The sequence below is a fragment of the Dermochelys coriacea genome, chromosome 5 (assembly GCF_009764565.3).
Source record: "Dermochelys coriacea isolate rDerCor1 chromosome 5, rDerCor1.pri.v4, whole genome shotgun sequence".
In the NCBI taxonomy this organism is placed as follows: Eukaryota; Metazoa; Chordata; order Testudines; family Dermochelyidae; genus Dermochelys; species Dermochelys coriacea.
Window position 1 is genome coordinate 30,423,135 of NC_050072.1, and position 26,678 is coordinate 30,449,812.

The following is a 26,678-nucleotide window of genomic DNA, read 5'->3' on the forward strand; positions in this document are numbered from 1 at the left end:
CCATTGTAGTGGGGTGGCTGCCCTACTCCTATGCTAGATGGGGCTTCAGCAGGCCAGGGAGGCAGTACAGGTGGGCGGCCAATCAGAGAAGGCCTGCTAGGGAGCCAATCAGAGGCTGCATTAGAGACAGCCAATCAGAGCCAGACTCAGCCATATATAAAGGCTGCCCAGGAAGGGAGTGGGCAGTCTCTCCCGTGGTCAAGGGAGGAGGACTGGCTCCTTTGCTGGAAGGTAGCACCTTGGACAGAGCAGAGCAGAGCAGAGCAGAGCAGAGCAGAGCAGAGCAGAGCTGGGGAAGGCCAGAAGGAGCTGGGGAACTCCGGCCAAGGAAGAACCCCAGGCTACCTGCCTGGCCTAGGCCGGTGCATAGGTCCAAAGGGGAAGTGGCCCAGGGACAATAGCAGGGTAAGAGGAGAGAAGGAGGGCAGAGAGGCTGCCACTAGAGGGTCCCTGGGTCGGGACCCAGAGTAGCAGGTGGGCCTGGGTCCCCCCCTTCCCTTTGTGCTACACCGGGCTGAAGAGGAGCGGGGCCCAATCCAGGCTGTGGCTGGGCCCTGCGATAAGGGGCTAGACTTAGAGGCTGCAGCCGGCCGCTACAACAGGTGCAGGTTGTGGACTGCTGATAACCCCAAACCCCCGGGAAGGGGGTGAGACCGGAGCAGTGGGCACTGCCAGAGGGCAGTGTCCTGAAGAGGATGCTGCCGAGCGGGGAGCAACGAGGGTCCCCAAAGCAGCAGAGTAGACAAGGGGTAAGGCACCACGTGAATAAGATGCTCCATGACTGGACAGAGCTAATTCCCAGGGCAACCAGTGGGAGGCGCCAGCGGTGGTGAGTCCTAACCCCGTCACAAGTGGTGGAGAATGTGGGCAACAGCCAGGGCCTGCTAGAAGGACCCCTATGTACGAGATGGAGACAGACAAGCTCCTAAAATGGCTGCTGGAAAACCAGCAGCAACAGGCTGTACAACAGCAGATGCAGCTGTTGCAGTAACTGGCAGCGCAGCAACAAGAATCCCAGCAATAGCTGGTTCGGGAGTTAGCTGCCCAGCAGCAAACGAGTCAAGATCGACTCTTTCAACAGGTGGCGAAAACGGCAGCCTGTCTTCCCCCCCCCCGCCCTCAACCCAGCCGGAGGAGGGCCAGGAGAGGGCTGCGGGGGACTACCGGTGCGGCTGACGAAGATGGGGCCGGGGGACAACCCCAAAGCCTTCTTAGTAACTTTTCAACGGGTAGCTAAAGCCTCTCAGTGGCCCTCGAGCATTGGGCCATTATTCTCGCCCCTTATTTAATGGGACCCATGCAGGCCGCTTTACCGCAATCTGGACCCATAGGAGGCACTGCAATATGAGAAGGTTAAGGCCGCCATCCTAGATCAGACAGGCATCAGTCCGGAGACGTACCGACAGAAGTTGTGTCAAGAGAAATATCCGCTCGGGGCCAGACCACGGGCCGTAGTCCAGAAAGTCCATGACCTCTGTTGGAGGTGGCTAGAGCCTGACTGCCATACTGGTTGCCAGGTGGCTGATGCTGTGGTGCTGGAGCTGTTCCTCTGAATCCTTCCCACCAGGGGGAAGGAGTGGGTGCAGCAACACTGGCCAAAGATCCTTGCAGAGGCTACGTCCCTTGTTGAAGACTTCATGGTGGCAGAGCCAGAAGAGCAAGCGGGTCTTAAGACAAGGACTTCAGGAGGGGGAGTCTGACCCCCGGAGGGAGCGGTGCATAAGACCGGCAGGGGAGGTCCCCGCTTGCCCGCACGGCAGTCGGGGTCTCCGACAAACCCCAAGAACCAGGGCCCCTTGGCAGCGCGCCTGTCCTGAGACCAAGAGGACCCGTTTGGGGAGTGAAGCCTACCGCAAGGCACCCTACCCTCAGAGGGGAATCACGATAGGCGCTACCAGTGCGGACAAAGGGGGCATTTCAGGAGAGAGTGCCCCTATATGGACTGTAATTATGGACAGGTCCCAATGGCGGACTGATGAGCCCGGAAGGACGGGCCGGCGAAGATGGTGATCCCGGTGTGAGTGGAGGGAACCCCAACCTTAGCATTGGTTGACTCAGGGTGCAACCAGACTGTTGTTTATATGGACCTGGTAGGCAACTCCCTTCCCGCCGGGGCCCCGATACAATTACAATGTATACATGGGGACGTGAAGGTTTACCCCACCATCTGGGTACAACTGGAGGTCGCTCAACAAGAAGTTCATTGCTTAGTGGGGGTGGCCCCTAGATTAACATACCCCATGGTTTTGGGTCGCAACTGGCCGGGTTTTACCGGTCTAATGCGGGGGTGGAGCGGTCATCCCGGGAAGGGGAAGAGAGCCCGCTATGAGAAGCAAGGTTAAGGCTGCCGTCCTAGACCAACCCGGGCCACCAGACCCCTTGGAGGGGACACCAAGAGGGCCTGAGATAACCGAAGGGAGCCAAACCCCAACCGACGTTCTGACAGGAGAAGAGACGAGATGGCTGGAGGTTGATGGAGATTTCCTGGAGGAACAGAGAAAGAACTCCAGCCTTAGTCGAGCCAGGGAGTAAGCGGTCAGCCGGGATGGAGAGATTCATCCTCGGCAATATCAGCCCCAAGGCCCCCATTTTGAAATCTACAATGACTTACTTTATCGAGTGGCCCAGGAGCCAGAGACACGAGCTGAGGTGCACCAATTGTTGGTTCCCCGAAGGTTCCAAAGAGCACTGCTCCACCTGGCCCATGCGGTCCCCTGGGCAGGGCATCTGGGGTGAGAAAAGATGTTCCTACGAGTAGCCCAATGGTTTTTCAGGCCCGGTATACACCAAGAGGTCCGGGATTACTGCGCCTCTTGCCCGGAGTGCCAAAAGGTTGGCCCAAAGGGGGTACCCACGGCCCCCTGGTGCCTCTACCAGTGATTGGCACCCCTTCTGAACAGATTGGCCTCGACCTGGTGGGACCCCTGGAGGAAAAATAGCTCGGGGCATAGATACATCCTGGTCGTAGTAGAGGCAGTATCTTTAAGAACAACTATGGCCCCTGTCGTGGCCAATGAGCTGTTACTGATATATTCCCGGGTGGGGTTGCCACGAGAGATACTGACAGACCAGGGGATTAATGTAACTGATGGCAGAGTTCTGCAGACTATTGAACATCCGGGCCTTTAAGACCTCTGTCTACCATCCACAGATGGACGGATTGGTAGAACGCTTTAACGGGACCCGAAGGCAATGCTGTGGAAATTCGTGTGGGGACGACCCCCTTCAGTGGGACAAGTACCTGCCAGCACTTCACTTCACCATATGCGAGGTGCCACAAGCTTCCATCGGGTTCTCCCCATTCGAGCTCCTCTACGGGAGATGACCTCGGGGAATTTTGGACCTCTTGAAAAAAACCTGGGAGGAACAAGAGACCCGGGTCAAAGGTTCGGTCCAGTATATTCTCTATTTGAGGGAACGGCTTCAGGAACTAGGCACCTGAGCCAGAGAGAACCTGTTACAAACGCAACACAATCGGCAGATCCAGTACAATCGAGGGACGAAGATGAGGAACTTCGAACCGGGGAACCGAGTTCTGCTGTTGCTGCCCTCCTCTGAGTCTAAATTATTAGCCAAGTGGCAGGGACCATTTGAGGTGGTTCGGCGGGTGGGGCCCGTTGATTATGAGATCCAGATGTCCGGGCAATGAAGGGACACCCAGATATACCACGTGAACCTGCTGAAGGCATGGAAGGACCGAGAGGCTTTTATAATGGCCCCATACCCCCCAGAGCCCGAGCTGGGGCCCTTGGCTGGTGAGTACGAGGAGCCGGGCAGGATAGACATTGGCCAGGAGCTCAACCCTACACAACGAGAACAGATACGGCAGGTGATAGCCGCATTCCCAACAGTACTGTCCGCTCAACCAGGGAAGATGACAGTGATCAGCCACCATTTCACCACTATCCCCGGCCAAAAGGTGAGAGAGAACCACCGCCCGCTCCCTAAGAAAATGTGGGAGACTGTGCGGAGGGAGTTGGAATCAATGTTAACCCTGGGGATGGTGGAAGAATCCAGGAGTGCCTGGAGAAGTCCCATAGTGTTGGTCCCCAAGCCAGATAGCTTAGTAAGATTTGGTGTTTACTTTGCGAAAGTCTATGCAATCTCTCACTTTGATGCCTACCCCATGCCACGGGTGGGCAAGTTACTGGAGAAACTAAGATAAATTCTGCCTATCTCCACCCTGGATTTAACCAAGGGGTATTAGCAGATCCCCCTTACACCTACCTCACGAGGAAAGACAGCCTTTCCTACGCCATTTGGCCTTTTTCAGTTTACAGTGATGCCCTTTGGGTTGCATGGTGCTGTAGCTACATTTCAGTGGCTCGTAAACCAGGTATTGAGCCCCCACAGTTTGTATGCTGCGGCGTACTTTGACGATACTGTTGTTTATAGCTCCAACTGGGGAGACCATATTCAGCACCTAACCAAGGTACTACACGCCCTGAGGGATGCAGGCCTTACGGTAAATCCAGCCAAATGCCATTTACAACACCCCGAGGTAACTTATTTAGGCTATACGGTAGGGCGAGGGAAATTACGCCCCATGGTAGATAAGGTATGGGCTTTAAGGAACTACCCCACCCCTAAATCCAAAAAACAGGTACGACAATTCTTAGGGTTGGTGGGGTATTATTGGCGGTGTGTCCCTAATTTCTCCATACTGGCTGCCCCCTTGATGGACCTAACAAAGAAAACCTAGCCCCAGAAGATCCAATGGACGGAACAATGCGAGAATGCCTTCCTCGCGCTCCGAGAACAAGTGACCTGGGAGCCGGTGTTAACCCAACCTGACTTTTCGAAGCCTTTCATTCTCCAGACAGATGTGTCTGGAGTAGGTATAGGAGCGGTACTGTCGCAAGAGGTAGAGGGAGAAAACCACCCCATTTTATACCTCAGCTGGAAGCTCTTTCCACGCGAGGTGCACTATTCTACCATAGAACGGGAGGCCCTCGCAGTTAAGTGGTCAGTCGAAACATTGCGATACTACTTGCTGGGGAACCACTTCTTCTTAGTGACTGATCACGCCCCCCCCCCTCCACTGGGGATCAACAGCATGAAAGAAACAAATGACCAAATTATGAGGTGGTATTTGTGCTTCCAGCCCTAGTCCTTTCAAGTACTGCACCGGCCAGATAAGGCCCACGGAAATGCAGACTTTTTCTCTCAGATGGGAGAAAAGAAGGACGAGGAAGGGGACGGGGCAAGGGAAACCCCTACCATTGTTCTAAGGGGGAGAGTGTGTGATGAGGCGGATGGGCCCCGCACTGGTCAACCCTTCCCTGCTGGCAGAAGAAGCCACGCCCCTGAGGCTCTGCTGGGCATGCTCCAACAGAGAGTCAAGTACAAAAGCCTGCAGAGCTGCTCAGTCAGGGCAGGCGACTGAGGAAGGTGGGCACCCAGCGAAGGCTCCAACCCAGGTGCAGGGGCAACTCTTACAGGGGACAGCAGATGAGCCCGGAAGTGGGACTAGAGACTGGCAGCTGTGGGAACCCCAGGGAGCCCCAGGGGCTGAGAAACCTAAAGGCCCGGATGCCACAGGGACTGTTATGTCAGGAGAACTGGTAGGAAGTGACCTAGGAAAGGAAAGGGAGTGGTATCTCCCACCATAATGAGGGCAGCGTGTTGCGGTAGGATTCTCTGCTGACCCGGGGTAGATCACTCCCTCAATGACAGGATCCTGGGTTGGAGGCCCGTGAAGGAGGGCAAGCCCAGGATCCCCTACTGGGGGTTTCTAACCCTCCCACCCGAGAGCGTTCTTAAGGGGGAGGGCGTGTAGGGGGGTGGCTGCCCCACTCCTATCCTAGATGGGGCTTCAGCAGGCCAGGGAGGCGGTACAGGTGGGTGGCCAATCAGAGAAGGCCTGCTAGGGAGCCAATCACTACAACAGGTGCAGGTCGTGGACTGTTGATAACCCCAAACCCCGGGAAGGGGGTGAGACCGCAGCAGTGGGCACTGCCAGAGGGCAGTGTCCTGAAGAGGATGCTGCCGAGCGGGGAGCAACAAGGGTCCCCAAAGCAGCAGAGTAGGCGAGGGGCAAGGCACCACGGGAATAAGATGCTCCATGATTGGACGGAGCTAATTCCTAGGGCAACCAGTGGGAGGCACCAGCGGTGGTGAGTCCTAACCCCGTCACACCCACGGAAACACACAAGAGCAGTACTAGAGTTAGCTCACAGTCTTCTATTTGGGGGACATCTAGGAGTAGACAACATACTGAATAGAGTCCTAAGAAGGTTTTATTGGCCAGGAATATGTGCAGAGGTCTAGCGCTATTGTGCCTCCTGCCCTGAATGCCAATTACATAGCCCCCGACCTCACTTGTGGGCCCCATTAGTACCTTTGCCTATTGTTGAAGTCTCTTTTGAAAGGATAGCCATGGACATAGTGGGCCCACTGGAAAGATTGGCATGGGGCCACCAAAACATACTAGTCATCCTTGACTACGCTACGCGGTATCCAGAAGCCAGTCCTTTAAGAAACCCCACATCCAAGGCAATAGCAAATGAGCTACTCCAGGGTTTTGCCAGAGTGGGCATCCCTAAAGAGATCCTGACTGACTAAGGAACTCCTTTCATGTCAAAATTAATGAAAAACTTATGTACCCTACTCTGCATACAGACCTCAGTCTACCATCCACAAACAGATAGACTGGTCGAGCGGTTTAACTGTACCCTTAAGAGTATGATCCGGAATGTGGTAGCTCAGGACGGAAAAGCCCAGGATACCCTTCTACCATATCTAATGTTCGCTATACGGGAAGTCCCCCAGGCATCCACTGGTTTTTCTCCCTTTGGACTACTATACGGATGCCACCCACGCGGAATATTAGATATTGCCAATGAAGATTGGGAAGAGCAACCCAACCCAGGAAAGAATGTCTTTGAACACGTGACACAGATGAGAGAGCGAATAATTCGAGTAACCCCTATAATACGAGAACTTTTGGAAAAAGCACAAGAGGCCCAGCGGACATATTAAAACCGTCAGGCAAAAGTACGGAGATTTCAGCCGGGGGAATGGGTGATGGTGCTAGTGCCGACAGCAGAAAGCAAACTCCTAGCCAGCTGGTATGGACCATATGAGATAGTGGAAGCCATCGGGGAGGTGAACTATAAGGTCAGACGACCAGACCATCGAAGGCCAGGGCAAATCTACCACATCAACTTACTGAAGCCCTGGTGTGACCGAGAGACATGCCTGGTCATTCGGGGAGCTCCACCCCAGACAGATGACTCACAGGGGCAGGTGAAGATATCTCCTGAGTTAACTCCAGAACAACAAACAGAGGTCATTGATATGATCCAATGGAACCAGGACATGTTCTGTACGCAGCCGGGCCATACGACACTGGTCCAACATCATATTGTCACCAGGCCCGGAGTAAGGGTGATAAGACCATACTGGAAGCTAAAAGGGAAGAAATTAGGACAGAAGTGAAAAAGATTCTGGAACTCAGGGTTATTGAAGAATCCCACAGCCAGTGGTCCAGCCCTATCATCCTAGTCCCCAAGCCTGACAGCACCCTGAGGTTTTGCAACGACTTCCGGAAGTTGAATGAAGTATCCCAATTCGATGCCTATCCAATACCACGCATTGACGAGCTAATTGATCAGTTAGGCAAGGTCCAATACCTAACCACCCTGGACCTGACCAAAGGATATTGGCAAATTCCCTTGGCCAAGAATGCCAAGGAAAAGACTGCCTTATCTACACCCGATGGCCTGTTCCAATACACTGTCCTCCTTTTCGGACTCCATGGGGCCCCTGCAACATTCCAACAACTTATGGACAAATTGCTGTGACCCCATGCCAAGTATGCCGCCGCCTATCTAAACAACATAGTCATCCATAGCCCTGACTGGGAAATGTACCTAGGAAAAGTAGAAGCGGTGCTAGAGGCCCTGCGGAAGGCCGGCCTCACTGCCAGCCCTCTCAAGGGCATGATAGGACTAGCTGAGGCCAGATACCTCGGGTATGTAGTAGGGAGAGGTTTGGTGAAACCCCAATGGAATAAAGTGGAGGCAATACAAGGTTTGCCTCGACCAGGCCGCAAAAAGCAGGTCAGAGCATTTCTAGGGATAGTAGGATACTATCGGAGATTCATCCCTCTTTTCTCCAAAAGAGCCGGGCCATTGATGGATTTGATAAATGCTCAGGGTCCCGAGATAATAAAGTGGACTGATTCAGCAGAAGGAGCGTTTGCAGATTTAACGCAAACCTTTTCTGCCATCCAGTACTTATAGCCCCAGACTTTGAGAAGGAATTCATCCTACAAACAGATGCCTCGGAGGTAGGGCTAGGAGCCGTCCTTTCGCAGATGGTAGGGGAGGAGGAACACCAGATCTTGTACCTCAGCCGGAAACTCCTCTCCAGGGAACAAAAGTATGTCGTCGTTGAAAAGAACTATCTGGCGGTAAAATGGGCTAGGGAGACTCTCTGCTACTACCTTCTGGGCTGGCAGTTTACTCTCATGACAGACCACACCCCACTCCAGTGGTTACACAGAAACAAGAGAAGAACGCAAGAGTGATTAGGTGGTTCCTATCCCTGCAGCCCTTCCATTTCTGAGTACAGCATAGGGCCAGAAGCCAACACGGCAACACTGATGGCCTATCACGACAGCACTTCCTCTCATCCCATGTATCCCAACCCCATGGTGTTGAGCAAGGGGGGCGGATATGTGATACAGCATGGCCAGAGGGCAGCAGGAGAGTGTTAGAAGGGAGCCTTATTCCCTGTAGAGGGAAGAAAGTTTGCTATAAATTAATTAAAGCACCTGAAGCCAGTCACATGATAAAAACTCCCTGCTTCAATCAGACGAGAGGAGGAGTTGAAGCAGAGTGGGTTGGTGTTTGAGCAGAGAGCAGTTTGGAGGGAAGCAGAGGAGAGTTTGGAGAAGTGCTGCAGTGCGCTAAGAAGACCAAGACCCTAGATAAAGGGACACCTGGTTTGTGCAGAGGGAGGGCAGGAAGCCCCACAAGCTGAAGGGCAGGAGAGGGAAGTAGCCCAGGGGAAGGAACCACTAGTTCTAGTGGTTTACTGCTATTCCTAGGGCCCCTGGGCTGGGGCCCGGGTCCCTCCCTCTCCACTCCCCTCCTCTAGGACACTAGTGGGGCAGTTAATATCCCAGTTCAGGGGTAAGAAACGGTGCCCTGAACCACCCCCCACCCCCAAGAAGAGAAAGCGCAAGACCTATCATAGTAGTGCCAGCAATTTGCCACAATGGGTAAAAATTAATAGTTATTTACGGTCTGTCTGAAGTTTTTAAAGTATTTATTTTTACAAACATTAACTGAATTAAAGTTCAAAGCACCCTTTTTATGTCATAAGTTTTATCTTTGTTTTACAGCTAACACAAGCATACAGAGGAAGTTCAGTGACTTGCCACCAGTCACAAAGGAAGTCTGTGGCCAGGTTGGGGATAGAACCTAAATCTTCCAGCTCCTTGTCCTATGGCTTAATCATAAGACCACGCCTCCCTCTTATTTCATGACTTTCATATTTTCTCCTGTTAGTAATAGATATGCATTCTTTTTTTAAAACATGAACAGCACCTGTTGATCACAGTTAAATAACACTTTGAGGAATCGTTTTTCACCAGAGCATTATTGGTAATATTTTAAACACTAAACAAACCCTTGTTTGACCTATAACGAAAGGTCAAATCTGTTATTTATTTCAGATGTCTTTATGTATAATTATTAGTTTTATAATGTTTGTTCCTCTTAAAGCATTTGATATGGAAATACTAACACGTTGATAAAACGGGAGCTACGTTCATGCTGAGACTGATGAGCATGGTTGGTCTGCAGCTTCTGTCTGGCTTTCGTCCACCCCTTGTTTCAGATGCCTACTGACTGCAATTAAACATAAGATGAGGCTTTTCACTTGTGTTTGCAGTGCATGCAAAGCTTTATATCCCTATTAGTTTATTGGGATCAAAAGCTCCTGGCACATCATGTCTAGACAACTTAATTTATTTATGAAGTATAATTTGTGATTTTAAAAATTGTCCTTATTGAAAGCTGGCAGTTGCTTTTACGGACATAGCAGAAAGGATGACTATTCGAAAGGCAAAATAAATGTAGAGAGAGAATGTCTAATCTGTGCCGTTTAGTAACTATGAATTCACAGAGGTGTGTTCTAAATGGATCCTTCTAGCTAGGATATAAAAATTGGATTTCTTCTTCGAGTGCTGTCCCTGTGGGTGCTCCACTCTAGGTGTCGGTGCGTCCCGGTGCTGTTGATCGGAGATTTTCGGTAGCAGTGCCTGGTTGGGACGCAGGCGCTCAGTTGGTATCTCCTGTCTCGTTGGAATCTTCCTGAGCGCCTGCATCCCACACTCCCCACGGATCCTTCTCAACCATCCTCTGCTAAAGACGGGACTCGGGGCAGTGCTACTTCTCTTCCCTGGTCTCTGTAGGAAACAGTAATAAAGAACATAGAAATAGTTACAATCCCAGTTGTTTCCCTTCCTTTAGAATAGTTGCATAGTTTAGTTACTTAGTTTAAAAAAAAAAATACTAAACACTTTTTGCCTCAGGCTTGTCTCCCGCTGAGACACTTTCCCCTGCCATTTCTAATTCAATATGCCAGGGTCTTCAGGATTCAAGAAGTGTGTTTCCTGTCAGGTCTCCATGCCAAGGTCTGATGGGCATTCACGATGTGTGAAGTGCCTTGGCAAAACACACGTCCCTGCTAAATGCTTCACTGTGCAAGCCTCAAGACCCGGGCTCGTCGCGAAAGGAACCGGAGGCTTAAAATGTTACTAATGGAAAAATCTCTGCAGCTGCCTTAGGAGACGGGGAAAATTAAACCCTCTCCCTCATGCTCTCCAGCCAGATCAGAGCCAATTGGGAGCATGGCTTCACCCTCTCTGTAGCAGAAGTAAGAAGCCCAACAGTCTCCGAGGAGAGACTTTAACAAGGGTAAAGGGTCTCCCACAAGATCCTTACCCTCTGTATTGACAGCGCAGAAGGCAGGTGCTTCAGGCTGTTACCGTGCCTCAGCTGCGGCTCCCGCAGAGGCAGGAATCCAACCTCCTGTGCTGGGAAGGCTTCCGCGGTACCAAGCGCTTCAGCGCTAAAAATAGCCATGGTGCAGACTGCACTCTCTGCTCCGATGCTGGCAAGAATGTCGGCACCGACCCCCTCAGGGCTAAAAATAGCCGCGGTGCAGATTGCGCCCTCTGCTCCGGTGCCAGGAAGAACATTGGCACTGAACCTGCCTCCACATGCCCCAGGGCACTAGTGAGGCTTTCAATTGACAATGCGCTAGAGCACAGTCCAGGCTCAGCGCAGCCCAAGGAGCAGGAGCAACAGTTTCTCACTCAAGGTGACCTCTCAATGCCACCAGAGCCGAACTCCCCGCTCCTGAACAAACAGGCCTCACTTTTTGAACAGCTGCTCTCCACACCTGAACTGGCTACCTTTACTGATAGGGAACCTGATGTACAGCAGCAGGCGGAGTTCTCCCCATCTGCCTCTCCCCCGCCACCAGAACCTACCCTATGCCTTGGCCTCAGTGGTACCGTTGGCCACATCCTCCTACCATTCACCCTCAGACCTCTTCTACCGAACCACTACCTCCTTCCGTGCCTTGATCTCCAGCTCTGTCCACTTCTAGAGTGCCTGAACCCCCTCCTGAGAACATGAGCTACGGACCATATCCTGACTCACCGACCCCCTGATTCTCCATCAGCTCCAGACCAGGCCTTCTTCCCTCTGCCTCCACAGAACATGGATGACTGTAAACAATTTCAAGAACTTTTCAAGAGGGTGGCACTCAGTCAAGACATCCCCTAGAAGAGGTTTGGGAAACACAACACAGATTCCTCAGAATCCTTCCACTCTCTGTGCCCTCAAAGATCATGCTCCCCATAAACGAGGCACTCTTGGAGCCAGCTGACACTCTCTGGCAAACTCCAGCTTCATTACCAACTTGCAAAAGACTGAACGTAAATACTATGTTCCCAAAAAGGATGCTGACTTCCTATTTTCTCATCCACAACTGAACTCTCTTGTCATGGATGCAGTTGCATATAACAACGGACAAAACAGCTGCAATATCGGCCCATCCTGCAAGACAAGGACCTTAAATGCCTTGACATCTTCGGTCGCAAGGTTTACACGTCCTCCACTCTACAATTCAGAATTGCGAATTATTCTGCCCTCCTCACCAGCTACGACTTTGATAATTATAATAGACTTTTCGAATTTGCCTCCTACATTCCAGAGGGTAGGAGAGCAGACTTCAAATCAATCTTCGTTGAGGGCCAATTAATTTCCAGAACGGCCCTAAAAGAAGCTCTAGACACAGCAGCCCATACTATTGCAACTGCTGTGGTTATGCACAGATCTTCATGGCTCTCTGCATCTGACATCCCTAAAGATCTGCAGACCAAAGTGGAGGACCTCCCCTTTAATAAGGATAAACTGTTCTCAAGGAAAAAAAAAAAATAAAAACCATGAACTCCTCCTCCACACCATGAAAAATTCTAGAGCGACACTGCATACCCTGGGCATTCACCCATCTTTTCCCAGGAGACAACAATACCAACCCTACCAAAGACCACGCACACAACAGTATTATCGGCCTCAACCCAAATCATATGACATAACTAGGAGTCGCGCTAGACTCCTAAGCACAGACAAAATCAAAATCAAGCTCCAAGCAACCACTTCCCGCCCACCAGAGAATAAACAAAAATTTTGAAATGTTGGTAGAGGGTCTGCAGGACCTCCCCTTGAATCCACTGCCTACTTGTCTCTTAGGCCACCACCTCCAGAGTTTCCAACATGCCCGGCAGTGGATTACATAGGACTGCTGGGTCCTCAAAATAGTTCAGTCCTGTTACTCTATCCCCTTTATATCCTACCCTTCCCCCGTCCCTCTTCAGAGACCCCTCTCACAAGCACTTACTTTGCGTAGAAGTGGCTCACCTTCTACAACTAGGCGCAATCGAAACTGAGCTGACACAACATTGAGGGAAAGGATTCTACTCCCATTACTTTCTGACCCAGAAAAAGACCGGGGGATGGAGGCCTATACTGGACCTTCGCCGACTGAATAAATTCATGAGGATACAAAAATTCAAGATGGTCACACTGGACACAATAATTCCTGCACTGGATCAAGGGGACTGCTTCACAGCCCTCGACCTCCAGGACGTTTATTTTCATATACCAATTCATCCAGCTCACAGACGCTTCCTACGATTCACAATCGGTCACAACCATTTTTAATACAGAGTTCTTCCTTTTGAACTCTCTACAGTCCTGAGAGTCTTTTTCCAAGACTCTAGCTGTGGTCGTGGTTCACCTCCACAGACATGGAATCGTGTTTTTTCCCCTAGCTGGATGATTGCCTCATCAAGGGCAACTCCTATGGCGAGACACCTCAAGCTACCCATTTCGCCATCTCCCTCTTTCACAGTCTAGGCCTCCAAATAAACGGCCAGAAATCCATCCTGACACCTACACAACGGATCGAGTTTATTGGAGCTCATCTGGACTCAATCTGGAGCAGAAGTAAGAAGCCCAAAAGAGCCTCACTCCCAATTCACAGATTCCTTACTATCACACAGCTGATAAGCACGTTCTCTGTTCGTCCCAGGACACAGGCAAGAATCTGCCTACAGCTCCTTGGTCACATGGCAGCCACCACCTTTGTGGTCCAGTACGCCAGGCTACACATGAGATGTCTTCAGGGCTGGCTCAACTCCAACTTCAAACCCAACAGACGCGCCTTAGGGATGGTGCTAACTCCTCCTCCTCCCAATGTTCTAGCTTCCCTACACTGGTGGACGACCAGAAAACCTCTGCATGAGCATTCATGCTCATTCACCAGGCAGAGAAAAAGACGGGCTAGTGAAGGAGAAATAGAGCTTAGGAACAGGTTTGCAGAGTTGGAAAATGAAGGGGCTCAGCAGGTAGTCGCTGAAGGTGGAAGGGTAAGGAAGAAGAGAAGAGAGGCTAGCCCTATAGAAAAAGGGGAAGAGTCAAGGGAGACTACACCAAATATGAGCCCCAGGAGGATACAGGATGGGTTGAAGAGAATTGTAAGGGAAAATAGGAATGGAAAGAACTTGCAGCCAGAGGGAACAGGGGAGAGACTGGAGAATAGCACTGTCACCAGGAAAAGGCAGGTCTATGTGATCGGGGACTCTTTATTGAGAAGAATAGACAGGCCTGTAACTAGAGCTGATCCTGAGAATAGAAGGGTGTGCTGTCTTCCGGGTGCTAAGATACGGGATGTAGACCTGAGGTTGAAAAGGATCCTCAAGGGAGCGGGAAAGAATCCCCTAGTTATCCTTCATGTGGGAACAAATGATACAGCCAGATTCTCACTGGAAAGTATCAAGGGAGACTATGCTAGGCTGGGGAAGACGCTTAAGGAAATTGAGGCTCAGGTGATCTTTAGCGGGATCCTTCCTGTTCCTAGAGAAGGGCAACAAAGGTGTGACAAGATTATGACTGTCAACAGATGGCTTAGGCAGTGGTGCTATAAGGAGGGCTTTGGGATGTATGGCCACTGGGAGGCATTCACGGACAGAGGTCAGTTCTCTCGGGATGGACTTCATCTGAGTAGGGAAGGAAGTAGACTTCGAGGATCGAGGCTGGCACAACTGATAAAGAGAGCTTTAAACTAGGAATTGGGGGGAGATGGATGGGAGATGTCCAGAAAATCTCCACGCCAGATTTTAGCATTGAGAGGGAAGAAGATGAAGTAAGAAAGGATACAGCCATGGGTAGGAGAATGTATATAAGGAGCGAGGGCGGTGTGGATACTAGTCTAATAGGTTATACTGGCTGTAGAATGACTGTGCCTAATAGGGTACAAAATGTGAGCGAGGCCAAACAGCAAAAATTAAGATGTTTATACACCAATGCGAGGAGTCTAGGTAACAAAATGGAGGAACTAGAGCTACTGGTGCAGGAAGTGAAACCAGATATTATAGGGATAACAGAAACATGGTGGAATAGTAGTCATGACTGGACTACAGGTATTGAAGGGTATGTGCTCTTTAGGAAAGACAGAAACAAAGGTTAAGGGGGTGGAGTAGCATTGTATATCAACGATGAGTTAGAATGTAAAGAAATAAGAAGCGATGCAATGGATAAGACAGAGTCTGTCTGGGCAAAAATTACATTGGGGAAGAAAACTAGTAAAGCCTCTCCTGCGATAGTGCTTGGGGTGTGCTATAGACCTCCGGGATCTAATTTGGTTATGGATAGAGCCCTTTTTAATGTCTTTATTAAAGTAAATACTAATGGAAACTGCGTGATCATGGGAGACTTTAACTTCCCAGATATAGACTGGAGGACCAGTGCTAGTAATAATAATAGGGCTCAGATTTTCCTAGATGCGATAGCTGATGGATTCCTTCATCAAGTAGTTGCTGAACCGACTAGAGGGGATGCCATTTTAGATTTAATTTTGGTGAGTAGCGAGGACCTCATAGAAGAAATGGTTGTAGGGGACAATCTTGGCTCAAGTGATCATGAGCTAATTCAGTTCAAACTAAATGGAAGGATTAACAAAAATAAATCTGCAACTAGGGTTTTTGATTTCAAAAGGGCTGACTTTCAAAAATTAAGGAAATTAGTTAGGGAAGTGGATTGGACTGAAGAACTTATGGATCTAAAGGCAGTTGAGGCCTGGGATTACTTTAAATCAAAACTGCAGAAGCTATCGGAAGCCTGTATCCCAAAAAAGGGGAAAAAATTCATAGGAAGGAGTTGTAGACCAAGCTGGATGAGCAAGCATCTTAGAGAGGTGATTATGAAGAAGCAGAAAGCATACAGGGAGTGGAAGATGGGAGGGATCAGCAAGGAAAGCTACCTAATTGAGGTCAGAAGATGTAGGGATAAAGTCAGAGAGGCTAAAAGTCGAGTAGAGTTGGACCTTGCAAAGGGAATTAAAACCAATAGTAAAAGGTTCTATAGCCATATAAATAAGAAGAAAACTAAGAAGGAAGAAGTGGGGCCGCTTAACACTGAGGATGGAGCGGAGGTTAAAGATAATCTAGGCATGGCCCAATATCTAAACAAATACTTTGCCTCAGTCTTTAATAAGGATAAAGAGGATCTTGGGGATAATGGTAGCATGACAAATGGGAAGGAGGATATAGAGGTAGATATTACCATATCAGAGGTAGAAGCGAAACTGAAACAGCTTAATGGGACTAAATCGGGGGGCCCAGATAATCTTCATCCAAGAATATTAAAGGAATTGGCACCTGAAATTGCAAGCCCATTAGCAAGAATTTTTAATGAATCTGTAAACTCAGGAATAGTACCGAATGATTGGAGAATTGCTAATATAGTTCCTATTTTTAAGAAAGGAAAAAAAAGTGATCCAGGTAACTACAGGCCAGTTAGTTTGACATCTGTAGTATGCAAGGTCCTGGAAAAAATTTTGAAGGAGAAATTAGTTAAGGACATTGAAGTCAATGGTAAATGGGACAAAATACAACATGGTTTTACAAAAGGTAGATCGTGCCAAACCAACCTAATCTCCTTTTTTGAAAAAGTAACAGATTTTTTAGATAAAGGAAATGCAGTGGATCTAATTTACCTAGATTTCAGTAAGGCGTTTGATACCGTGCCACATGGGGAATTATTAGTTAAATTGGAGAAGATGGGGATCAATATGAACATCAGAAGGTGGATAAGGAATTGGTTAAAGGGGAGACTGCAACGGGTCCTACTGAAAGGCGAACTGTCAGGTTGGAGGGAGGTTACCAGTGGAGTTCCTCAGGGATCGGTTTTGGGACCAATCTTATTTAATCTTTTTGTTACTGACCTTGGCACAAAAAGTGGGAGTGTGCTAATAAAGTTTGCAGATGATACAAAGCTGGGAGGTATTGCCAATTCGGAGAAGGATCGGGATATTATACAGGAGGATCTGGATGACCTTGTAAACTGGAGTAATAGTAATAAGATGAAATTTAATAGTGAGAAGTGTAAGGTTATGCATTTAGGGATTAATAACAAGAATTTTAGTTATAAGTTGGGGACGCATCAATTAGAAGTAACGGAAGAGGAGAAGGACCTTGGAGTATTGGTTGATCATAGGATGACTATGAGCTGCCAATGTGATATGGCTGTGAAAAAAGCTAATGTGGTTTTGGGATGCATCAGGAGAGGCATTTCCAGTAGGGATAAGGAGGTTTTAGTACCGTTATACAAGGCACTGGTGAGACCTCACCTAGAATACTGTGTGCAGTTCTGGTCTCCCATGTTTAAAAAGGATGAATTCAAACTGGAGCAGGTGCAGAGAAGGGCTACTAGGATGATCCGAGGAATGGAAAACTTGTCTTATGAAAGGAGACTTAAGGAGCTTGGCTTGTTTAGCCTAACTAAAAGAAGGCTGAGGGGAGATATGATTGCTCTCTATAAATATATCAGAGGGATAAATATAGGAGAGGGAGAGGAATTATTTCAGCTCAGCACCAATGTGGACACAAGAACAAATGGGTATAAACTGGCCACCAGGAAGTTTAGACTTGAAATCAGACGAAGGTTTTTAACCATCAGAGGAGTGAAGTTTTGGAATAACCTTCCAAGGGAAGCAGTGGGGGCAAAAGATCTATCTGGTTTTAAGATTCTACTCGATAAGTTTATGGAGGAGATGGTATGATGGGATAATGGGATTTTGGTAAGTAATTTATCTTTAAATATTCAGGGTAAATAGGCCAAATCCCCTGAGATGGGATATTAGATGGATGGGATCTGAGTTACTATAGAAAATTCTTTCCTGGGTATCTGGCTGGTGAATCTTGCCCATGTGCTCAGGGTTTGGCCGATTGCCATGTTTGGGATCGGGAGGGAGTTTTCCTCCAGGGCAGATTGGAGAGGCCCTGGAGGTTTTTTTGCCTTCCTCTGTAGCATGGGGCATGGTTGACTGGAGGGAGGCTTCTCTGCTCCTTGAAGTTTTGAACCATGATTTGAGGACTTCAATAGCTCAGACATGGGTGAGGTTTTTCATAGGAGTGGTGGGTGACATTCTGAGGCCTGCGCTGTGCAGGAGGTCGGACTAGATGATCAGAGTGGTCCCTTCTGACCTTAGTATCTATGAATCTATTCCCTTCCAGCAATGATCCCCAATGCTCATGTTCACCACAGACACTTCCCTAATTGGCTGGGGAGCGCGTCTAGGGGGACACAGGGCACAAGGCCAGTGGTCTGCATCAGAGACGCGCCTACACATAAACCTCTTGGAGCTCAGAGCAGTGTGACAAGCATGCCTTCACTTTCTTCTCATAAAGAACAAATCTATTTGGGTCTTAACAGACAACAGAGCATGTATGTTTTACGTCAACAGACAAGGGGGAGCCCGATCACACTCCCTTTGCATGGAAACCATCCGACTATTGAATTGGTGCACACAACATCAAATATGAATCATTGCCTACCCAGCTGCCACAATATTACTGCCGATGCACTCAGCAGGCACTTTTTGACAGAACACGAATGGGAACTGCAACTCACAATACTGCAACAGTTCTTCTCTCTCTGAGGCACCCCGTCAATAGACCTCTTTGCCACAACCCAGAATCGAAAAAGTTGGCTGTTTTGCTCCAGAGTGGGACACGGGACTGCATCCCTAGGAGACGCATTCCTCATCCCGTGGAACAACTTTCTCCTGTACGCCTTCCCACCAATCCTTCTGCTACACAGGGTTCTTAAGAAGATCATAGACGATAATGCACAGGTCATACTTATTGCCCCAGCTTGGCCCAGACAGTCATAGTATCCTTACCTACTCCGCATGTCCTCCCGTCATCCATGGACTTTCCCACCATAAAATGATTTCTCACAGGCCTACAAAATCTCTACCCTGAAATTTACCCAACAGCAGCTACATGGAATCTTAACCTCGTTCTTCACACTCTCATGAAACCTCCATTCAAGCCTTTGGCTACCTCCCCTCTTCTCCATATGTCCATGAAGGTAGCTTTCTTAGTTGCAATAACATCAGTAAGGAGAGTAGGTGAAATAAGCGCCCTGATGGCCCATCCTCCCTACACAGTCTTCTCCAAAGACAAAGTCACTCTGAGACCACATCCTAAATTTCTCCCTAAGGTAGTATCTACCTTCTACCTTAACCAGTTGCTATACTTGCCTACTTTTTATCCCAAACCTCACAAGACTCCACACGAGGCATCCCTGCATACTCTCGATGTCAGGCGAGCAATTGCCTTTTACTTAGACAGGACTCCCCACCCTCCTCCCACTACTTGGAGTACTAGTATAATTGTTCCATGGTAGAGAAGGAACTGAGGGGGGTATGGGACGCAGGAGCTCAGGAAGATTCCAACGAGACGGGAGATACCAACTGAGCGCCTACGTCCCGACCAGGCACTGCTAACAAAAATCTCCGATCAGCGGCGCCGGGACGCACCGACACCTAGAGTGGAGCACCTACAGGGACACACATCTCGAAGAACCTCAGTTACTGCATGGTGAGTAACTTCCCCTTCTGTGGGCTGCAGTTCTAAGAAAATTTGGGGGAAAAAAAACAACTTTCTACCACCAGATGGGGACAAGTGTGTGTGTGTGTGTGTGTTTGTGTGTGTGAGAGAGAGAGAGAGAGAGAAAATAGTTTGAGTAGCAGCCGTGTTAGTCTGTATTCGCAAAAAGAAAATGAGTACTTGGGGCACCTTAGAGACTAACAAATTTATTAGAGCATAAGCTTTCGTGAGCTACAGCTCACTTCGGATGAAAGCTTATGCTCAAATAAATTTGTTAGTCTCTAAGGTGCCCCAAGTACTCATTTTCTTTTTGAGAAAATAGTTTGTTTCCCAAAGAAGAGAGAGAGTTTGTATCATTAGGGCCCACACAGGGAATGAGGCTGGTCAGCCGAGGGTGGGATGGGAGAATAAAAAACTCGGGAGAATGAGCAGTTGAAAGGCAAAGGGAAAGGCAGAAGTGTCCTTTAGTTTAGTTTTCTCATGCTTACGAATGTGAGTAATCAGTTCATTTGGGAAAATGCATCTTGCTGCTTGGTATCTGGAGCGATTCCCTTTGGGAAAACTGTGCTTTTGAAAAGCTTTTAAATAAATTCCAACCATTTATCAAAGCCTAGCTGCTACTCCAGTCCTGAGTCTATCAACTCCGTGTCACTGAGCTGAAGAATCCCTGCCCTACTTGTATAAGTGGATTTGTGGAGCTTCAAGGTTGAATGACACTTGTGTAGTATGTATGAATCACAGTCAACTGATGTAAGTGAATCAATAAAGGAGCATTTTTATCTGCCTTGACTTCATAGTTCTCTTTAAAATGATCACATAGAAAGCAAATTTATTCTATTTAATTTTGAGAGGTATATGAGTACATTACTGGAGGGGGGGGGACTTATTTAAACCTATATAGAGAAGGAAAGGGTCAGCCTACGCCTACTGTACAGTTATTTTTTTTAATTAAATTGTTACACAGAGCAACAGCTCCTTCTTTTTCCAAAAGAACATGTCTTCTGGGACCAGATCCAGGGGGTGAATTTGCACTGCACATAGTGCAAGTCAAGGGTGGAATACAGAGGTGGGCTCTGAAAATTGAGGGATATAACTTAACTCTGAAAAGTATCAAGAACAAACTCCTATGTATATACTGCATAACTTTTAATGGAGACAAGTGTAACACCAACAGACCCAGTCATCATCGAGTGGAATGGAACCTGGGACCTCTGGTGTTTAGCATGAGCTAAAATCCATATGGCTGTTAGCTAAGGCTGTAGAGCAAACTCATTAATCTCTCTTTCTAAGTGGTCTCGGTGCCACGAGATGGGACAGAACACCACACCCAGTAGGTGTATGGGTTACACAAGCAAATGTTGCAAGTAGGTGCAGTGAGAAGAACAACTGTGGTGATGAGTCTCAGGTATCTTGCAGGTTTGTTCATCCATCAGTGTGCTCAATCATCATCCCTGCTGAAATGGCAGAGATTCCGTGATAAATTCTTATTACTTTTGCTCTCTAAATACAATTCAGTTCAATTGAATTCTCCTTTTTAGTTCTCTCTAGTATTAAATAGTCCATAAAGAATATTTATTGTTCTCCAGAAGCTCACTTTTAGGTAGTATCAGAATTCTGCTATGGGAGATGCAATACTTTGGAAAATGTTTCATATAGGCCTGATACAATACAAGTGTGACCTCCTCAGTTCTGTTGCAGAGAACAGATTTTCATATCACAAACACCCACTATAACTGGCATTAATTGGCATTTTTGTTAGCCACAAACAAGTTTGGAGCTGGCAGTATTCAGAAAGCCACACACAAGTTTGGAGATGGCAGTATTCTTTCATATGCTAGAAAGAGGTACTGTACCTCTACATCTTGGCAAAATCACATTGGCTTGTACTGCTGCCTGATCAGAGGCAACAGCCACTAGTTTTGTGCTTTTTGCTGCGCTTCTCTCAGCAAAACCCATGATCTGACAAGCCACCTTCCTTGTAGACTTCTGAGACCCACAGTGTATGTGAGCCACACCTGAATGTGGAGATGCCTTTACCCTTTCCACTACTTGTCATGGTGAGTAGCTGGGTCTGTTTTCATGCAAACTTGAATGGCATGCAGGGATCACAAGCAGTAGATGGCTAGGAAAGTTTTCATTTGGAGTCACAGATGACCGAGGACTGATCCTAGCTATAAGACTAAGTTATTTTAAGCACCAAAAAGTGCAGTAATCACTTTGGAATTTCCAGTCTGAAGGAACTTTTTATTATATAATGAATTGGAATTTATACATAAAAACACAAGGAGATTTATTTAGACCTGGACATTTGCTGACTTCTATAGCTATGACTAGGTTGACAGCAAATCAGAAAGTGTTGCTTGTGTCCATACATCTAAATCAATTCTGTAAATTAAAATAGAAACTGACTGAACACAGCAGATACTATAGATTTGCTATACAATTTGAAGCAAATGTCCTTGTGGAATATTGCTGTGGAGTCTGCAGAGGGATGCTTAGTGAATCTCTAATTCCAGAATGTATCTGCTTTGTCTCTTAACACCGATCTTTTACTGGTGCCAAATATTTCATGCCTGCAGCTTTCCTTTGGACTAAAATGTCTGAAAAGCCTTTTAAATTAACATTGGGTTGTATGGCTGTCCTATTTGTTCTGTGCATGTTTGCTGGCACTCTGATTTGGTGTTTGTTTTCTGCACTAGGGTAGTTATATTCTTTGACTATGTTAGGCACTGAAATTGTTGTTCTGTTATATTCTGGTATGTTCTAGCTCTGGCAAAAGACAGTTTCGAAAGTGCCTGTGTGTAAAAGATTTTCTAGCAGGAATGTATTTTGGCAGCTAAGGTTGTTAAAGAGGCCAGGACTACTTTGGTCAAATGAATCTTTAAAGGACAGGTGACTTCAAGCCCCTTACCCTTCTCATCCCCCTCCTTCAAAACATTCTTGAAATTCCAGCCCCCAAACTTTGCCAGAATAAGGTGGCATGGGGATTGTGCTATGGTGACAAACACCCACTGTCTCAACTCTGTATTTGTTTCCCAATCCTGTATATTTAGCTACTGAACTCCTGTTAAAGACAATAGAATTCTGTTGCTAAATGCCTTGAAGCTGTTAGAAAATGGGGAGAGTTTTGTTTTGTTTTGTTTTCATAGAAATTTCTTAATTCCACTGAGTTGTGTGAAGCCATCCCAAATGCTTCCCTTTGTGCCAAATCTTGGTTCAGTTGAAGGCAGTGAGATCAAGATTTGGCTCCAAGAGCATGATACTGGGGAGCATTTGGTATTATTAAGCTTTTTCTCTGAGTGTCTTTCTAAGCTGTCACAAGTATATTCAGGAGAATCTTCATCCAGCTGTAACATCTTAGAGCAGCGTTTCTCAAATGTGGCCACCATGGGCTTTTCTTGTGGCCACAGCTTCCTGGGCTCTGATTAGGAGGAAGGGGAGGGCAAAGTAGTGGCCCCTCCCTGTTGCTCCTGGATGTACTTCCTTGGTGTTGGTTGCTGGGGCCGTCAACAGGGGTTGGGCCAACACCTGGGGCATAACGCTGGAGGAGCTGGCAGCCAGTGAATTTCCCACCTTCCTGGAGTGGTGGAGCTCAGGCTTTGGGCTTCAGCACTTGGCTCCGGCTGCACGGTGGCAGGCTTCCGCCTCCAGCTGCAGGGTTTCAGGCTCTAGTGCCCGGCTGCCTCCCCTGGCCTCCCATCCAGGACTTAATTTGTCCCCAGCCTTGGCAGGGCTAAGTAAGTCTGCTGTGAAAAGTGATACTTGTATGTTGGTTAATATCACTTTTCACAGCAGACTTGCTAGCTAGCAATAAATAAATTACAATGTTTTGGACGTGTCTGTGCATATTTATTTGTTTTTCTTTAAGCTAATTAAGTACTTCAGGAAAAAGAGTGAGAGCGGCCACCAGCAAAAGTTGGTGGCCTCACTCTGAAGCCACTAAAAAATTTGTCCTAAGAACCCCTGTCTTAAAGGATATTGTATCCCTGCTGTGCCTCCCTGAAGAAAAGCTCCCTCTTTGAACTTCTGGGTACTTAGAAATTCCCCAGATGTCCAGCAGTTAAATCTTTTTCCCCCAGCTCTTCCAGGTGCACAAAATGGGTTGGGGGGGAAAAAAGCATATCATTTCACTCCTTCCCCGGCATCTTCCAGGGGCCAATTCTGCCATGCTTCATGAATAAACAACCAAAGAGAGAGAACCAACGTGAAGTCTCTCCATGGGAGGGATAGAACACAAGTACCATTGTGCAACTGTCTCACAGTCGCCCCTGAAGCCCATAGGGAATCCCCTATATAATCATTTAAAGGTGCGTACACAGTAAATGGAATGCCCTCTCCCTCCATTACATAGCTGCCTGAGCAACCCATAAGCACGTTTCTGTACCACTGAAGCCAAATTATAGCAGCTGTTGTGTGCAGCTTTTATACAGATATAACGTGCATTTGCATGTGTCAAATACGTGGCCAAAAATGATAAATCTGAAAAATCAGGCCAGTTCTTTTTAGAAGTCCTCGGCTCTCATGCCCCATGTAATTCTATAGAAAAGCTGCAAATGCTCAGTACCTTTGAAATCAGATCTCTGAAGTGCGCATGTATATGCATGTGCGTGCACGCATATACAGGTATTGCAAATATATTTTGTTGGGTTTTTTTTTCTACTTGCTGCTCAAGACAGACTATTATTCAGTACCAACCTAGATTCAAATCTAACTGCTGTGACTGGAAAAGGTCTGTGATGGGTGTGTATTGCTTTCAGGAATGATGCCTGTCTGACTTGCAATTTGCAGGGAAGCAACAGAAATCACTTTGGGAATACTAAAAATATTGGAAATGTTTGTGCAGATGAACTGGTGCCCTTGACAGGATTCAAAGAGTTCTGTGTGCATGCACACTAATGAATGTATCTTTTAAAAAATAAATAGAAATGTAAATGGAATGTGTCTAAGTGGGAGGCTAGTTCTTATCTGTTCAAAGGCTGCATTTAAAACCCAGGCTGTAGTATCCATTGCTAATTAGTAGCAGATGCAGCCCTACCTGCATAAGCATGTGTCAAGGGGACGTTTGGAAACCATACCAGAATGCACACTGCCAGACAGGAAGGAATCTGTGAAGTATAAGCTGGGAGTTGTTAGGAAAGTTCAACATTTGTTCTGTACAGCTGGAGCGGCAAAGGGGCGATTGTTAAGAGGGGAAGTTTTCTACAAATTGGACTCTGTATGGAGATGCTTCTTTCTGAATCCTTTCTTTAGTTGAGATGTGTAATCACCTATTCAAACATATGAGAGCTGCATTTCAGTTAGAGGGAAACCGTGATATAGTTAATTTTCAATAATGTGTTTTAAATAGTTTCAACTATTCACACCTAGCCCTGAGTCCCCCCCCAAACATTTTTTATGGTTTAACAATCATATTTTCCTGTTTTTGAAAAATAATTTTTTTTCTCCCTCCTCCAACATGTTGCTGTGTGAAAGATATACACAAGCAATGGGGAAACTGTCTGACTATACAAAGGAATGCAGTGAAACTAGCTAAATAGGAAGTGCTGTCAAATGCATCAAATAAACTGGGACCGCAGGAACAGAGAGACGCATTTTTTCTGCAGTCTCTTATAGTGATATTCTTCAGTGGTTACTTTTAACAATACTGTAAAAATATTTCAGACAGAAGTGTGAGTTAGGCTGATAGTGTCCACTGAAGCATAAATGTGCAACTTTTTGGCTAGTAAATTGCTTCACTGGTATCTCAAACGTATCACTCACCAGGGATGTGACAGAATGTTTAATTCCAAATAAAAGCAGTTTATCTTTTACAATAGTCAATAAATCTATTAAATTATGTAGAAAGGACTCTGAACATTCCATTTCAAAGATTTGGATACAATATGTATTTTTAAAGCACTAAGATCTCTTATATGTCTTAAAAGCCAATAATTTTTTTGCCAATGACTGTATTTGATCAAAAATAATATTACAAGAAAAAGTTTATTAGAAATTTAACTTAATGGGAGGAAGGTTGGTCTTATGGCTAAGGCATAAGTTTGGTTATCAGGAAATGTGGGTACAGCTGTTGGCTCTGGTTCTTATGTCCTGTGGGCAAATCACTTAACATTGCTGCACATCATATTCTGTCTTTAAAACTGGGATGGAAAATGAAACCTGGTTTATCACTCCTATAATTTATCCTTCCAAGTTAGGATTTCTGCTTAGCTGAGAACAGTTGCTTTCACTGTCAATTGCAATTGTAGTTTTAATGATGTGCTCTGCTTTGTATTAGGAACTGGACTGAATTCATCAACTTGTTTTACATAGGCCACTGAGCAGCCATCAAATTTCCAGTAACTGACTTATCAATAAGAAAAATATCATTCTTTATACTAGGAGCACTGTACTTTATCTCTTTCTTAGGATGGATAAAGCTCCCCCTGGCATTATCCTTCAAGCGTTGTTAATCTTACTGTGAACCTTAATTTTTGTAGTTGTATTGTGGAATATAAACTACCTTGCATTCTGTATTTGTTACTATTATCCAAATGTATTGCTTGCTGTCAGACTAATGAATCACCGAGATTGATCAATAAAGTGGATGAACAATGCTCAATTCACTGTCAGTATGTTGGTATGTTCTTGCAGGATTGGCCAGTCAAGCTTTAAAACTTGATTTCTAGATTTCAGTAGTGATGTACCAAAGCAAAATGTCTTCTGGGTTTAGAAACTAGTAACCTTTCATAACGCTGTGGCATTTTCTCTCTCCTGATGAGGATGCTCAGTAACCTCTTGCATCTCGTGAGTTAAGGCTTTCTTTAGTCATGACAGAATTCTCCTTTTTAATGCACCATTGCATGTTACCTACCATTGCATATCTGGAACTCCCACGGACAATAGAAATTCTCTGCAAAATAAGCACTTCTGTGGACAGGAAAAGAGAATTTTACTGTTATTGGGTTATAATCCTACAGTGCTTCTGCTTAGAGCTCTATACAGATTGCTCAGTATCCATCAATAATAGAATGATTATAGGTAGCACCACATATCATTAAGGTTGCCAACGCATCCCATCATAAGGCCTGTTTTCAGTGGCTTATAACTTTGCCAAACTTTGTGTTTGAGCTGAAATTTTCTATGCTGAGTCTCTCTCTCTCTCTCTCTCTCTCTCTCTCACACCCACACCTGAGACCGAGAAACACAGTTCAGCATTTTC

At 46.9% G+C, this 26,678-nt stretch overlaps 1 protein-coding gene and 1 long non-coding RNA gene across 4 annotated transcripts in view; one reads left to right on the top strand and one right to left on the bottom strand.

Annotated features, from left to right (window-relative positions):
* Positions 1–26,678, top strand: part of GHR (growth hormone receptor) — a 238,347-nt gene that overhangs the window by 142,863 nt on the left and 68,806 nt on the right. The gene's annotated exons all lie outside the window — the stretch shown is intronic.
* On the bottom strand, positions 9,500–21,170 carry LOC122460189. The gene is made up of 3 exons (XR_006281312.1): positions 21,160–21,170; positions 20,603–20,604; positions 9,500–10,345 (listed from the first exon to the last, which is right to left on the bottom strand). It is a non-coding gene; the product is annotated as an uncharacterized LOC122460189 (long non-coding RNA).